Here is a 12,841-nt window from a genome sequence, read left to right on the forward strand (position 1 = left end):
GCCTGTCAAACAAGACCGGGCTCAGAGCTGATCCTCCACTTAATCCCACTTCTATTAAACATGCTGTTTAAATAAGTGTACACATCATTACATTCTGGTTTTACCCGCATTTTAACCAACGTCTTGACTTCTTTCTTTTTTTTTTTTTTTGAGGTTTGCAGCTGTAAGAAAAACAGTCTTCAAAGCATTCATCTGCAGCTGAAGACTCTCAGCTCCGCTCTCATGTTGAAGTCGTTCACCAGGCGGGACGGCGGCGCAGAGTGGAAAACGCTCTCCTCAAAACGTGCAGGAACAAACGAACCACTACTGCTGACGTGCGCTTTTTCAGAGAGAGAAAATTACGACCCGGGCTCAGCGTGGCATGATGCGGTGGAGATGTTGTAACTCGATGATGACTGTTTCCATTGAATTAAGCTGTTGTGCAAATTCTCAGCTGGTAAAAGACAACACAGCTGCAGGAACAGAGGAACCTCTCAGCCCCCCTTCAGGTGGAGAGCCATTTATTCCTGCGGAGACTTTCCAAACCCTGACTGTCGAGTAACGCGCCGCGTTCAAACACAAATCGCTTCGGTAACATTCAGAGCTCTGCCGTGAAGCAGGAAGCAGCAGTAATTACAGCTGGTCTGAAGGGCTCTCCGAGGCCTCGTCCGCTCCGACTGGCCGTCCTCGCCGCACTGAGCTCGCCGTCTCGCAGGTCGGCGGTGCCCACGTTCCTGTTTACGGATGCCGCGGATGATTAATTTCGGAGAGGTCTCCACGAAGCAGGGCAGCGAGAGCTCATTAGTTCTCAGGGTCGGCTGGGAAACCAGAGGCTTCATCAAAGCTGAGCGACCACAGGAGGAATCTCAGGCCGCCGTCCGATGTTTAGCAACCAGGCGCAGATCAAGGCTTTTCACATGATCAGGTCAGGTGATTTCTATTTTGGGGGATGAAGACATGTAAAAATAGCGAGAGGCATCAGAACCGCAGGTGAACTTCCATGACTTCCTGTATCCATTTCTAATTAAAATCCCTTTTTTAAAACATTATACCATTAGGTAGTGTGTTCCCCTGATGAATCCAGAATGCTGGTACTTCATCTCAGCTCTTGGTTTTCAGCAGATTATTGATCAGCTTCTTTTCTAATTTCAAGATTTGAGAGCAGTGAGGCCTATGAGCCAAAACCAGCCTGCAAAAGACCCATCAAACCACCCAGCAAACTGTAAAAATTCCAGTGAAGCTACTGACTTCTCAACATGGAGGTTCTTCAGGCCTGATTCCCACGTACGCGGTCACCGCGCGGCGCGGGGCGGACGCGTAGACGGCGCGGCGCTGGAGCGGCGTGTTCAGGCGTCCCTTTCTCACCAGCGCGGTCTGCGTGAGCGGGTTGTCCGCGGCAACGGGCTGCTAGTGTGACATGTCTGAAGTAACTCCAGAGGCGTTTCGGGAGCGAAAGGATGTTTATTCCCAAGAGCAGCATCGGTAGTCAAAAACACACAACACAATGCGGCTTCCGTAGCTCCGGCATAGACCTATAGATTTAGATCTCTAGATATGTGTATCAAGACACGCGCGCTCCTCTCAACTGCGCCAAATAGTAAATTCAAACGAAACATATATCTGCATATATGACAACTTGGACCTGTCTTCTTTGTTTTCAATGGGACCCGCTCCAAACCGCGTGGAAACAGACGGAGCAGAACTCTGGAAAGCCTCTGGTGTGACCAGTTTGTGGCAGACATGAGCTCAATGCTGCACAGAAAGCCGAGCTGACACGAGATGTGTGTTTATGCCTTTGGTTTCAACGGGACGCCGCGCACAGCCCGCGCAGAAAAATAGACTTGATTTCTATTTAGAAACCGCCGCGCGGATTTGAACGGGCGACGCACGGCGCCCGCACGGCGTCCGCGCGTGCAGTGTGAAAGGACTGATCTGTTTGCATGCAGTTCTGACTTTTCCGCGCAGACACCGGGCAAACCCGGACAGATCCGCGCCGCACAGCCGCGTATGTGTGAATCAGGCCTTAGAGTCCTGGACACACACAACGCAAGCATTGAAGCTCTGATGCCACAAAAGCGAGCTACCAAATGCAACGGTAATGCAGAGAAGTTTTTTGGACATTTCACCGATTTGGACCATAAAGTATCGTTTTGGCAAAACATACACTTATTTAATTGTATACCCGACGCCACAACAAAGACAAACTCACTTACAGGATGTTATTGCAGCGTTTTAGGAGTTCAGCTCTCTCAATGTCACATTGAACCAAAAGTACTTTGATGCTTCTGTTTTAGAGCATCTTCCTTCATCTTAATGTTATTTAAATATTCTAATAAAGAGAAAATGTTGAATGCGTGACTTTACTAAGTCCTCATTCCCAATTAGGCTTATAGTGCTACACCAATCAATTAAATCAAATTAAAGTTAAAATGAAGTAAAAATTGCTTTCAGATTCCTGCTTTTGATGGTTTGGTCACACAAAATGAAATGGAAACTGCATTTAATTCTGCGGTCAGGCCTCAGTTAGCATGCAAAGAGCTGATTAACGGACTCACACTTTATCCCACATGGTCACCACAGGCCTGCTGTAATTCCCTGTCAGTCACTTCATGTACATGAAACCGACCACAATGTGTTTACTCTGAAATGTGTGTACACACAACTCGGCTTCTTTCCTCCGTTTCTTCTTCGCTGACGTTCGATTCGCATCGTTCTGTCATGATGAGTTCGGATCGGTCGCATTACTGAGGTTTTCTTGCGTGATTCCTCCTCTCGTCGTCCTTCTTCGGTTCGTGACGCTCAGCGGTGGAAACCAGATGAATTTAAAAAGCAAGATTAAAAAAAAAAAAGGCAGTAGTGCATTCTGGGTGTGATTGTGGGAAAAATGCAGACTCTCCACAAGTTGTTTCAAGATGAAGCTAAAACCATATTAATAGAAAACAGCGACGAATTACTTTCTGTGTTGAATCTATTTTTTAAGACAATAAGAAGAAAACTCATCTTAATGTCTCACTTTTGCGTTTTCTCTCGGCCAGTTTCACGTGTAGCTTCCTAAACGTAGAGGTTCATCCTGCTGAGCCGGCGTTTGACCGAGAAGTGAATCTAACGTTTAAATCTGCGTCTGTCCGGCTGATTTCAGTTGTTGCTCCTCAGAAGTTGCCTGAACACACCGGACAGTAAAACTGTTCCTCTCTCTGGTTTTGGTATCAAACGGTGGGCCTCCAGGTGGTCATAATGTTCTGGCTGGTCAGCGTGCGTCCAGGTTAAACCGTATTCAGACCAGCGGCGGCCCGAGAGGCGCTCCTGCACGTCAGCTGTTCTGACAACTGTTTACCAAGTGAGGCTTCCGTCCACTTCAGGGCCGCTCGATTGTCATTATGGAGCCGCCGGCCGCCACTGAAACCCCCCCCCCCACCCCCCAACCCCCCATCCCCCGTCCTCCATGGCAACGCAGACAGACAAACAGGAAGCAGCTGTTGCCAGGGAAACAGCCAGAAGGTCTGTGTGGCGGTGGAGTGTGAGTGAGGTAGGAAGAGGGAGGAAAACGTGGAGCAGGAACGCCATCGCCGTGCCGGAGGAATCTAATTAGCCTGCGACAGAGGATCAGAAGACGGGATATTTCCAGAGTGAGAAAGTGTGTGTGTGGAGCGTGTGTGTGTGTGTGTTTGCGCAGATACTGTTGGCTACCTGCGTCGGAGCCTGGGAATAGACTGACTGACGCACAGAATGACAGACAAGCTGTGGAGTCCTGGCAACCCGGCTATTTCTCTCTCTCTCCCCCTCCCACCACCTCGCACGCCCCCACGCCTCCTCCTCCTCCTCCTCCTCCTCCTCCTCACCCCTCCATCTCCCTCCCTGCACGTCTGTCTTGTCACTTGGCATAAAATGATTGCATATGGATCGTCACATAATCGGATTCTGTCACCAGGAGGCCTCTGGTTTCCTCCCAGAAACAGAATCTGGATCAGTCGTCTTCCAACCGACAGGACGAGCCTCGCTCGTTCCTGTTCGCCGTGGAACCGCACAAACTGTGGGAATAAGTTCCACGGCGGCCGGCGCGGCTCTCCCCTGTGAAACGGTGTCACGGAGCGGAAAGTCTGCTTTCTTGGAGGCACATTAAAGAGCCGGGCTCCTCTGGGTCCGACACACAATGCAAAACCCCTCTCAGCTCATTTTAAGGCCACCTGACTTTGATCTGGTGCCGAGAAAACAAACAGAGATCTGTCAAGAGCTACCCACTTTAAAGCTTTCCACGGCTCAGTGCGCGCACACACACACACACACACACACACACACACGGATAGATGTGTGGTAAAGAAGCAGGACCAGACAGACGACGGGAACCAGATAGCGTTGGCCGTCATGTTTCCATTTGATCTCCGTATCAGCAGACATTCTGCTGTACGTAACGACTCGCTTTCACACAGACACTCTGTTGCCCTCAGGACCAAAAACGCCGCTTCCAAAAGAAAGCAGCGCCATTTTCCACCAAGTTTTGGCAAATAGCCCTTTCCTGTCTTTGTCTGTTTCTAATCTCTCAGTCAAGCTGCAGTCGGCCGCTCTCATTTCTGCTCTTTTTGTCTGGTCAGATGCCCCAAAGCTTTCACAATGGATTTATCAGAAGATTTGGAAAAAAAAAACAAAAAAAAACGGAGGCAGCAGCAGAGGTTTGTGTGGCAGGATGCCGAGTCCGATGTGCTCTCACGGCGCCCGGGGTTAAAGCAGCTGCAGCGCTTCAAGGCCTCAGCGCTTGTTGAGAATATTTAGATGATTTTTGCAGAAAATCGGACAAAAATGATAAATAGGGATATACTGATCCCATTTTTAAAAGAGCAAATACAAGTGTCGTTACGGATTACAGATATGAGAACTTACTGATATCTCATTCTCGTACTTCATATGTGATCGATACTTGAAGACTGTGTGCTGTGTGTCGCCTCCACCCTGACAGTGTAGACTGAGGCTGCTCACCAGTTTTTTGTCAATCAGTTTTTGCTTCCTGTAAATGAGGTTTAGGATAAAACAACAATTTTTATCTACTTAAATACATGGGACTTTTTATTCCTCTATAAATCGATATGAAGCTCTAAATTCACCATGCAGTCGCCTAAAAACTTTAATCAGAATTAAGTTTGAATCCAGATAGACCGGCGGCGGGTTTATTCTCCTTTGGGATCGCAATTTTCTGCTAATTAGGCGCGACCTTATTCGGGTCGTTTAGCGCATGCTCCGTCGTGATGACGCCATTTTCCGAGATGGCGGCCCGCGGTACGCGTTTCAACTCGTATGAAGACGATTTATTTAACGGTAGTTTTAGAAGAATTGGATGTAATGAAAGGAGCGGATCAACGGCCGCTTAACAACGCGGATATTTTCAAAGCTGTAGCGTCAAAGTTAATGGAGAAAGAAAGATTAGAAAAACGCTGTTTACTTCCGATCAGTACGTCACGACCGCCCCGTCCAATCAGAACGCTTCACAGGTCCCGGCGTGAGAGAGGATTTAATCCTTCGTTTTTCTCATGTAGACACGACGCTCATAATTCTGAATTACTTAATTCAGAAAAAAACAATTCCGAATTAAAAACACCAGGTAACCTCACTCATTTAAATATGTGTGAAATTTATATTTATCTAGAAGGTTCTGGAGAAACGCCTCATGAATATTGAGCACGCCAACATTTGCAGCTTCCAGTAGTTGTTGATGGAAATATGCTGACTTTGCAAATAACACAAAGTCAACATCACCAAAATTTGTCCTGTGAAAAACAACTTCTATGTCCATTTGAGGAAATTCATTCGAATGTGAGTTGATTGTTTTGTTTTTCAGGCCTGATCAAGATAAGGAGGCTCAGAACTCCAACGACTCTCTGACAGGTTCGATCTCTTCTCTCTCTTATGTTTCCAGCTCAAGGCGTTGCTTCGCAGGGCCCCGCCGGCGTTTGACACATTCAACTTTTCAGAAGTGGAGTCATCAAACCGGTGTCGAGTGCGTCAATGAAGTGCGTTGCTCAATCATTTCGCAAAACCACAAACCCCTTGAAGCCGTGTCTCAGCCGCAGTCAGGTCGCAGGGGAAGGGCGTGCGCTAGAACGCCTCCTGCACCGTTCAGAGGTTTCCATTCGCCTGACAGGAGCCCAGCGGCGTTTGTCTTTCCATTCGGGGGCAACGCCGGCGACCTGTTGCCCCACTTCTGGTACTTTCAGTGAAGCCGCCTCTCTGGTAACGTTCACACGCACCTCGGACGGATCACACAACGCTACGTGGACGTGTGAGTGTGTGCGTAACGTGTGATTGGCGTGTCTGGAGCTCGTCGATCGGAGATAAAAATACAGGCGGATGACATGAAGCGATGATGAGCGTCTCCAGCTCGGCTCGCCGCCCCCGATCAGCACATATTGGATCTCACGCCCACGCGACACGCAGAGATCATGAGCGGTTCTGACCAAAACCGGGCTATTTCTGTCTGCTCGGCTAATAATAAAGTCAAAAGGAAGTGAGATCTTTCTGTTTAAAACATCCACGTCAGTGTCGAGAAGTTCGCCTCTGTTCGTTGTTTTTTTTCTCTTCCTGGTGATCGTGTGATGATCTTTATCTCCGATTCATAAGAAAGGTCAAGATCTGCAGATTAAATTGAAATCATGAAACTTCAGTTTCCCACAGCTCAGCAACAGTGTCTCTAATAAAATAAAATAAAACAGGAAATACAGGAAACACCAACTCCACCCTCCAGACCTGAACCCCGCAGCCTGATCACCTGGGAGGACCACGAACCCCGGACAGCTTCAGACCAGGACCCCTCAGAGGAGCCCAGGACCTGAGTTCACTCATCCTGCTTCGGGGTTTTCACACAACGTAAAGAAGATGAATCAGACGGAGGGTTTTAGGGTCCGTTCAACCACGCAGTACATGACAGAAATGCAATGATGTCCGTTTATTATAAATAAAATTACACGTTTCTTGTTCAGAAAATAAAATTACAAAAATCACGAAACACACGAAAAATCATGAAAAACTCTTTTTTATAACTTATAATTAATAACTTAGAAGTTCAGATATTTGTGTAGAGGGATAAAAAGGTTTGTATAAGCATTACAGTTCTGATTCAACTCCTTTAATGAGGTAAAAGTAAAAAAAAAAAAAAAAACAAACTTGAAAGCCTTCAGTTCAGTCTAATTTGTACATCACCAAAACACCAGTCATTTCCAGACCAGTTTAGTTGTCGGTCGTTGTTCTGCATCCATCCTCCTCTTTCGGAGAGGCGGTTTCAGAGGGAGGAGGCGGTTGGTTGATGGTGGTTTTGGTGGAGACGAGCTGAACATCATCAGCGGCGGAGAAATCAAGTAGAGGAGACGAAAGAGGAAAAGAAATAAAAAAAACCTGCCGAACCAGAGTCAGAGGTGGAGATTTCCCTTTAGAACCAGACTTTCTGTGATTTTCATTCATCTTCATTATATTTACTACATTCAGTTCTGCAAAAAGGGAAAAAAAAAACCTGTGTTATTCTTCATTCGTTTTATTTTAAGTCATGTGGCGTTTTTTAAAATAAGAAGTGGCAGAAGGCGAAGAAGTCACCCTGCCCTCTGGTTTCCTCACGAACGCCATCCTGAGACGAACAGACACATCTACAGATTTAATCCGGTGTCAGTCAGTCGGGCCTCTGAAGAATCAACACAAACCGATCCTGAGCCGTGAGAGGAAGACGTGGTTCCTGTGGTCTGGCCACTTCTCCGCGCTCGTGGAGGAGTTTCAGGCTCGGCTGACATTTTGCTGGCAGATTACAGAAACTGTTTCTGAGAACAAGGCGGCTTTATCTGCACTTTTCACTTCAACATGCTTTAAAGTCATTTTTTCCTAAGGTGAATATGAAAAAGGAAAGGGACACAAAAGGATATCTTGTACGTCTGAGGAGCTCTTGACTGGGTGTGGATGCATCACAATAGCTTTATTTTTCCAGTCGGTCGGCGCTGCGAGGCTGCATGAGTGTCTGCTGAGTTAAACCATAAGAAAACATGCCACTGAAAGGAGTGCACGTGCATGTGCGTGCAGGAACCCGCACCGCATTCACAGGCTTTGTGGTTTTTGTTTACATTGCGGATCTATTTTATGATTGATCTCTGTCTTCGCAGAAATGCCGGAGCGCTTTGGGCGTTCGGGTTAGGAAACTGCTGCACAACCAGTTTTCCTTTTTTATTCTTGCATGTCCAAAGTTATCGACTTATTTTGAGGCGTTTTCCTCTCTCTCTCTCTCTCTCTCTCTCTCTCTCCCTCTCTCTCTCTCTCTCTCTCTCTCTGTCTCTCTCTCTCTTCGTGTTCTGGCCTGCTGCCTACAAATGTTGGTGTTCTGCCTGCAGAGAACTGCTGGTTTCACTTCATGCCAGAATAGTGCATGCAAATCCTCTTGAAACTTGTAGCAACCAGTCAGCCACCTCCAGTCATTTTCTCAAATCCATATTTCACTGGGAGGAAAAATGCAAGAAATTCTGTTGCCAAATAACTGCGAAATGCTTCTTCAGCAGTTTAACTCACTTGCTTCTCTTCCATCCATGAAATTAAGAATAAGCTTTTAATTCCTACATGCACTGATGGATTATCTCACTACAAGTGTCACATATTTAATCTGATTTCTATATGGAAACATTTTGCACAGTGTGTTTCAGATATCTGTGTTCATGCGGACCAAGGTAGCCATGGGTGCGACATTCAGATAAAGAAAATAAATCATCTCCTGACTGCTTTATACTCAGGTGCACTTACACTTTGACAGGTTGCTATCATGCAGGAGTTTTTTGCCAAGAAGTAAAAACATAAAAGTATAGGTGGAGCTCGGCCGTGGCTCCAGCCGATTCATTAAGTAACTGTTCCTGTGTTACGGCTCCAAAGTGAAAACTGAGATCCTGGTCCTGTGATCATTTCTCCATCCATTACTGCTCCATTCCTGTTCGGAAAGGTTCTGCTAATAAGAAGCTAACATTTTTATATTTACAGAATAAACAGTAACAGTGAAACAGTGAAAAGACGAAGGTAATAATAAGAACAACGGCAGCCATTCGCTCCCCAGGCCAACACGAGACATTAGACGGTACACAAAAAGAGAAGAAGAAAGACAAGAAACAAGTATTTCTTCAAGCTTTAGAGACATAACACAGAAGAAGATAACTTAAACAGTTCCTTTATGGTATTCTCAACGACGTTTTCAAGTGAAAATGCAAAACTTTCCATTTATGCGACAGCAGAGCTAATGAAAACGTAACGACTCCCGCGGTGGAATGTTTCGAAAACGTTCTGAGTCCGTCTCCATGGAAACGGAGGAAAATGCAGTTTTTAAAAAAAAACTGCTCCATCTCCTGCTCACTCCCACCAGAGTGAACACTTCTTCTGCACATGCTCAGTGGACAGACGAGAAGAACAATGTTTTCCTCCAGAGTGTCAGGACTACCAGGACCAGATTCTCCTGGTCCTGGTCCTGGTCCTGGTCCTGGTCCTGGTCCTGGTCCTGGTCCTGGTCCTGGTCCTGATTCTCCTGGACTTGGTAGTTTAAGAGCTGACAGTCACAGCAATAACAGTCCCGCTGGTATTCTGTCCATATGAATGTCCGTATTGTCATGTCAATGGATGTCGTTTTCAAAACGTTGCCATGGTAACACGAAGCCGTTCTGAAACGTTGTCTTGTAAACGAGGCCAAAGACACGAGGGAAGACCAACAGTTTTTTTTTTTTTTTTTTTTTGATGTGTTTCAGAAAATAGAAACAAACATAAATCAGCCCAGAACAGACCGGATCAGTGAAGGGGGGGGGGGGGCGTCCGTGTGTCTGCGTTTGGCCGAGTCGGCGATGGTGAAGGACAGCACTGAAATCTGCAAACCTAATTAAACAGTAACCAAGACGTGAAGTGTGCATCGTGCGGGACGTCTGAGAGGGGCGACAAGAGGTCGAGGCAAACGAGCCAGACAGACCGACGGGAGGAGATCAGAGCGACTCCGACTGTCCGCCCGGTCACGCCTCGTCCCATCGCAGACCGCGGGGACACCCGGGACGGATCGCCACGGCGAGCCGCTCCTTCCAGGGACGCCCGGCCTCTCATGGTGGATTTGGCTCAAGTTTTTCCTCCAGACGCTTTTGGAAGTTTTTATTTTAGGCTTACTCCATTAACCTGGAGGTCTCCAACGCTGAGGGTCAGCAGGTTCCATGTTTAGGACTTCTAACTGCTTCAACACACCAGGATCGAACCGTCCATCCATCCATCCATCCATCCATCCACAGTCAGACTCACATCTATGGGTAATTCAGAGTCAATGCATAACTTCAAACAGCTGTTTTCGGACCGTGGGAGAAAAATCCACCCGCGCACAGGGAGAACATGCAAACTCCAGGAACCACAGACAGATCTGGACTTGCTCTGGACCACATCCTTTCAGATTTAGGCCCCATTTATGCAACTTTGTACAAGTGAAAATGCCAAAACTTCCTGAAGTGTTTTGGTTAGCAAACTGAAAGCACAACTTTTTGAGAACGCTGTGTAAACGGAAGAAAACGCAACTTTAAGACAGAGATGAGAGTCAAAATCCAGAATTAAAGATCAGAACTGTCTTGTTGTTATGAGGATGACTGGTGGTCTTACTCATGTCTCTCTCTCTTTCTGTGTGTTCTCAGATCCAGTCCCCCCCCCCCCCTCCCCGTTGACCTGGAGGGACCACACCAGTGCCAGACCTCCACCACGATCATGTCAGACCACCAGAGGTGATCAAGAGACAGCAGAGCTGGGAGGGAAAGAGGGAGGTGAGGAGAAGAGCAGCGAGGTGAGGAGGGGGGGGGGGTCGAGGTGGATGGGCGGGGGGGGTCGTGCTCGGTTTGATCTGTGACTGTAAGTGAAAATCAGTCATGCGGGTTTGAGATGTAGTGAAAGGGACAGACCCAGATTTTCATGTTCCTTCAGCGAGGAACCCGGGCGGAGATCCAGATCCCAAACACACATGAATGTTCCTGAGTGAGAGGTTTCATCTTCTGACCTCCGACCTTTAACCACTAACACACACAGAAATGACTCCGTCTCCGCTCACCTCACACGCAGCGTCTGTGTTCCATGTGAAAGTGTGTGTGGAGTCCCTGGGTGAGTCGAGCGCCGTGCCTCCTTGTGATTCGTCTGGGTGACTCACGGTGGAAACCCAGACTCCCATGTCCCCCGTCCGGGGCTCTCCGGAGGCGTTCTGAACAGGATACTGCCGGAGCGCCGGAATCGCTCCCGTGGAATCTGCGCTCCGTCTATTTCTGGCGACGCCGTCTCGCTTCCTCTTCCTGGCACCGACCTGACACCTGAGTCACCGGGATGCTCCGGCGGGTCGAGCTGTACTCGAACCTGCAGCCCCGGCGCCGTGGAAAGACCCTACCCCAAAGAGTTCAGGTGTTTTTGAAGGAATCTGTTTGTAACTGAAATAGTTTGTGACTAAGTGAAGGAGTCAAGGTCGACTGCAGAGACTGCAAGTTGATTTTTAAAAGTCTGAGGAGAGTTTAGGGCAAAAACCGACACGTCAGTTTTAATACGGTCAGGCGCATTTTTTGGAATCCAGTTTTTTTTTTTCAGGTACAATGAGTTCGAAGGATCTTGTTTCAGTGGTCCTGAGTAGGTACACCGAAAACAGACTCGCTCCCACCTCCCGTCAGGTTGCAGGTTCGATTCCCCTTCTCCACTTGCACACATGTCAACGTGTTCTTGAGCAAGACAGTGAACGCCAACTTGTGTGTGTGAATGAAATTAACGCTTTAAGGCACTTTTTGTGCCGCTCAAGATGTGGAAAAATGATATACAAGTGAAATCCATTCACCGGTGACGACAGTAGCTCATTAGTGTAGTTAGTTATAGTTTGAGTTTATTTTGAAGAGTCTTCTGGTGTCTCGGTCGTTATCAATACTTAGAATACGGAATAAAAGTCGGCTTTTTTTATAGATTAAGATGGGATTTGTGAGTGCCCAGATTTTTATTTTCAGAAGCTTAACAGCAAGTTAAATTGATTTTTCTTGTTTGTCTCTGTGGAACAGAGGATGAGATTTCGTGGCCCTCACCACAAGAAACGTTATCATATATTCTGAGGATTTCAATCTGAGGTGTTGATGAATCACAGTGTGGCTTTCAGTCAGTATGTCGGCCAACAAACCCAAAGAAAATAAGATCAAATAAAAAAGATGAAATGAAAACAGAATACAAAGACGTGAAAAACATTCAGTCTCATATTTCAACGATTATATTGGGAAGAAAATGTAGCAAATGTTGAAAGTTGGACTTTTTCATTTATTTTTAGTTTTGAAAGATAAAATTATTCGTCCTCCTCTGACTGCTGGGATGATGAGCTTCCAAAGTGAAAAAATCATGAAGAAGCCTTCATTGTGGTCTGTACTGCAGATTCACTTTTAATTTGCCGTTTGGATGTGCTGTGTCTCCTCAGTGTGGCTCGTTTCCTGAAGGATTCCTGAATCCATGCAGTGATTTCAAACACACCAGTCCAGAACGCCGCAGTGTGTCAGTGCCGTGTTCTGGCTGACAGCAGTACACGAGACAGTAAAATATAGAATCCTGCTCTTTTTTTCTTTCTTTTTTTTTTTTTTAGTTTTACTTCCTTTTTTCTGAGTTGCTTCACTACTTGCCACCGTTGCATTTTTGCAATATTTGAAAAAAGGGCTCTTTTTTAAAAAAAACAATGTATTTATGATATTGTTAATGGAATTAAAATTAATTGTTTCCCATCCATCCACTGAATTTGATCCACCCAAAGCTCCATTCACTCCTAGTCGCCGTTTAACCTCAAACACAATCTTTTATAACTGCTGGAGGAAAATGCTGTAAGAGACAACCCGAACATGCCCAAGGGAGA

This window comes from Salarias fasciatus, chromosome 4 (assembly GCF_902148845.1).
Source record: "Salarias fasciatus chromosome 4, fSalaFa1.1, whole genome shotgun sequence".
Lineage (NCBI taxonomy): Eukaryota > Metazoa > Chordata > Actinopteri > Blenniiformes > Blenniidae > Salarias > Salarias fasciatus.